This window comes from Triticum aestivum, chromosome 2A (genome assembly GCF_018294505.1).
Source record: "Triticum aestivum cultivar Chinese Spring chromosome 2A, IWGSC CS RefSeq v2.1, whole genome shotgun sequence".
NCBI lineage: Eukaryota > Viridiplantae > Streptophyta > Magnoliopsida > Poales > Poaceae > Triticum > Triticum aestivum.
In genome coordinates, this window is record NC_057797.1 from 200,374,466 (window position 1) to 200,378,774 (window position 4,309).

A 4,309-nucleotide genomic window follows, 5' to 3' on the forward strand; every position below is an offset into this window, starting at 1 on the left:
GTCGAGTCCTTCATCACCATCGCCGGGGCACTTCACTACCCACAGATTCTTGCGATGAGCTGGAAGGGGAACCACCCCTGTGACGGGTGGCTCGGTGTCCACTGCGACAAGAGCGGCTCCATCACCGGTGTCAACCTTTGCCGCCTTGGGCTCAACGGCGCTATCCACCCCGCTTTCGGTGACTTCAAGTCTCTCGTGGCGCTTCTTCTTGCAGGCAACAACATCACCGGCGTTGTACCGCGTTCAATTGCGGGATTGCCGTCTCTCAGGGTCTTGGACGTCTCCCACAACTCTTTGGAGGGCACCATGCCACGATTCCGAAGCACCACGACGATCTGGGCTGAAGGCAACCCGAACCTCACCGTCTCAGGCACCTCCCAGGCGTGCATCTCGAGCTTCGTTGTGGCCGCCATGACGGTCATTGTTGTTCTGTTTGTTTGATTAGATGGTCTTTGCGATGCTTAAGTACTTGCTTAATTAGCTGCTGTCTGTGATGATTATCTTAGGATCGGTACTCAGTGCTATGTTATCATTTATGCTTGTGCTGCAATTGAACTGAAAAGTAATGTCTCGGCCAGGGCCATGAGAAGTTGAAAAAAATTGTTTGCTAGTATTTTCACATCTATGTTTTTTTTTTTGAGGAATTTGGCAGTTTTGCTGCCAATATATTAAGTAGGAGAAAAGAAATACAAATTCCTTGTTTTACAAGAGGTTGGGGTTAAGGTGTCCCACACCAAGCTAATACAGAACTAGTCAGGCTCAGGTTCTGGTGCTTTTTGAACATCGGCTATCCAGCAGAAGGAGAAAGTCGGTTGCAATATACTCCTTCCGTTTTTATTTACTCTGCATATTAGAGTTGACTGAAATCAAACTTCGCAAAGTTTGACCAAGTTTATAGAAAACAATATAGACATTTATCATAATAAACCTATACGATGTGAAAGTACATTTAATAATAAATCTAATGTTGTTGATTTGTTATTGTATATCTTAATATTTTTGTATATAAACTTGGTCAAAGTTTGTAAAGCTTGACTTTGACCAAAGCTAATATGCGAACTAAATAAAAACGGAGGGAGTATCTTTCTTCAGTGGATAAAAGAGCAGCTTCATTTAAGAACTTGCGCTCGAGGACTCGCCTGTTACACTCTTTCCATAGATTCCATGCAGTGCAGATTGCAGTGGATACATGTTTCTTGGGCAAGTTGCAGGTGTGCTCGTTTGACCACTCCATGATGGACTCAGTTTCTTGGGGATGAGTGGCCAAAGCAGGGGTGTCACTCCAGTTCGCAACCTGCTGCCAAACTGTTCTAGCATAGGAGCATTTCAGAATAAGGTGCAAAGGGGATTCATCTTCTTGATCACATAGGTTGCATGCATCATTACAGGGAATGCCATGAATCTCCAGATTGTCATTTGTTTGGATTCTTCCCCGAAGCCACAGCCACATGAAGAAACGACACTTGGCAGGAACCGGGGCCTTCCAAAGCTTATCAAATGGTAAGTGGTAGAAGGAACAAAGAAACTGGCAGTGGTACGAGGATGCAGCCGTGTACACCTGGGAGGGGTTCCAGACCCAGCTAATGGTGTCATCAGTATCTGGTTGGAATGATACCTGCTTCAGACGTAGCCAGACTTGTGTGAGTTGTCGAAGCTCAGAAATCACTGACATCCTTTGCAGCCCAAACATCCAACCATGATCTTTAAGTGTGTGTGCAACAGAAATGTTCTTGCACTTAGAGAGCTTGAAGATGTCAGGAGCAGAGTAGCGCAGAACCTGCCCATCAAGCCATTGATCACACCAGAAACTGGTGCGCTGACCATTGCCAACAGTGACATATCTGGAAGCCGAGAAGAGAGCCAGCCAAGTCATCTTTGTCGCATGCAGGGGATGGAGGAGCAAGACCAAAGGCTTATCCTTATCAGTCCAGTCAAACCACTTCCAGCACAGTCGCAGGGCACGTCAAAATCTTCTGAGACCGAGTACGCCAAAGCCACCCCGAGCTTTGGCACGACACACAGTTTTCCAATTCACAAGAGCCATGCCACCCGCAGCGTCAGGTTTGGAGCGCCACAGAAAATTCCTTCTCAGCTTATCTATTTGTTTGATGATTCAGTTATCCAGCTTGAAAAGGGAGATGAGGTATACGGGGATTGCCGAGAGTACCCAGTTTATCAGCTGAAGGCGAGCATCACTAGATAAAAGCTTACCACACCAACGTTGCAGCCTAGGTACCAGTTTAACAAGAGTTGGCTGGATGTCCGTTCTTGTGATGTTCCTGAAGTGGAGAGGCAAACCCAAGTATTTGCAAGGAAACTGACTGATGGGAACCGGGAAGTTCTGTAGCAGCTCTTGGAGCTTAATATCATCACAAGCAATATGAAGAAGAACACTTTTCTGAACATTGGCCTTGAGCCCAGAGGCAGAACCGAAGAGCAGCAGGATTTGTTTGGTAGTTTGAATGTCTGCTGCCGAAGGAGACATGAACAGAGCCGCGTCATCGGCGTATAGGCTGACCCTGAGCTGAGATGGTGGCAGTCGTAGAGTGCTTAGAGCCCCAACAGAGCAGGCTTTGGCAAATAACATGTATGTTTTCCCTAGCAGTCTACAGGATAAAAAGGAAAGCCAAGTATCTTCAACAATCGTGCGAAGTTAGCATTGACTGCAAAACCTGCAAAATTATCATTCAACACTTATGTAGATGGTGGGCAAAACCCCCTTAACACTTTATGTAGAAACTATGCAGAGAGCTACAGAAAGCAATTTGCATGCAAAGTAAGAAAGCATCAATGGATTTGTTCTCTAACACAGTACCATTACCTAAGATCAGGAACATAACTGCAGATCTACCTCTATTCTAATGTGACAAAAGAAGCATCATGTCTCATGGGAGCAACCTATAAAGCAGTAAATAAGTTATGTTACAGTTAGATCGAATTATGTAGTACCGTTTTTCACTGGTAAAAGGGAACATATTAGTAGTTTGGAAAATATCAAGATGGAGGAGGATTACACTCATCTGAAAGGACATGCAAGTATAATTCACAACTATAGGCTGGGATCTTAACTAAATAGGCATGTGGGTACTTGCCGAACGAAACTGATAAACTGAACTAAAATATCATAGAAGACATAGCCAGGGATGGGGTGATCTTACACTGAAACATAGCACTAAAACATGTATCCATTTTGGCATCCAGCTACTTAGCACTATCTTCAAGCCATGTTCCGCATAATACATGGATGTGTATCTCCTCAGAATAATATCTGCGAAGCAAAGGTGCAAAGTACAATGCAGTTATACTAAAATACACAAATTGAGATGCTGAAAAGAAAGAAATGAAACACGCAAAAAAGAAACTGATGTAAATGAATGTTGCACCCAAGAAAAAAGGAATTAATGGTACTGAACTTTTACTTGTTAATCAGCCTGTAGCATCTTCTAAAGAAATTTGGATTATCCTCGCCTCGAGCGTAATAAGCAAACCCTCTCTTTGTTACTAATTTCAGAAATGAGTGGAATCAACAATAATGGTGGGGATACTGGAATGTGGTAACTACAATGAAACTTGAGTTTCTTTCAGAAAAGACTAACTACAATGAAATTTGAGTTTCTTTCGGAAGGGAGTGGCGCGGGAGATAGTTTCACCTTTCTAACATACTTTCAGTTAAGTTTGGTACCCTCTGAACCCACCCAGAGCAAATAGCACTACAGAATATCCATGACATTAAAGTATCCAAACTGCTAAGAGTATGATGTGACGCTGTGGAGTCCATCTATTATTTGTACTACCAGAAATGCGTTAATTGGTCACATACACTAATTGTGTCACATGCTTTCTGGCAGCCTCTCTGAACAGCAATGACAACAATCCATGAAAAAGAGCACATCACCATTATGCAAACTGAATTTTTTTTCCTTACCAGAAACTGTCTGTCTGTGCCTAGACTGCATGGCCCATCACCAATGCCGCAAGGGTTTGATGGGGATATGGGCAATCTTGGGTGCATTGGTTAACTTGATTAAGATCCTGCTTGACCAAGTGTGCCTTCTTGAGCTGTGAAACGAGCACAATATGAACTTCTCTACTGCTGATTTTTTAACTGAATTTCACATACCAAACATGGAGCAACTTGTGTCAACAGCACTGCCTACCTGACCACCTGACCACCACATAAAAAATCAGTAATTACATCACTTACCAGGCATTTCATCAGGACCAGCGCAGCAAGACTGCAGCTTGATGGAAAGGTGGTGGAGCACCGGAGGCAGATCCGCAGATGCGTGTCTTATCCCCATCAGAGGCA

The 4,309-nt window shown here is 43.9% G+C and overlaps 1 long non-coding RNA gene across 1 annotated transcript; it reads right to left on the reverse strand.

Annotated features, from left to right (window-relative positions):
- Positions 1-609: 609 nt before the first annotated feature.
- LOC123188332 (uncharacterized) lies at positions 610-4,308 on the reverse strand. The gene is made up of 4 exons (XR_006494567.1): positions 4,205-4,308; positions 3,926-4,059; positions 3,159-3,268; positions 610-2,672 (listed from the first exon to the last, which is right to left on the reverse strand). It is a non-coding gene; the product is annotated as an uncharacterized lncRNA (long non-coding RNA).
- Position 4,309: the final 1 nt, after the last annotated feature.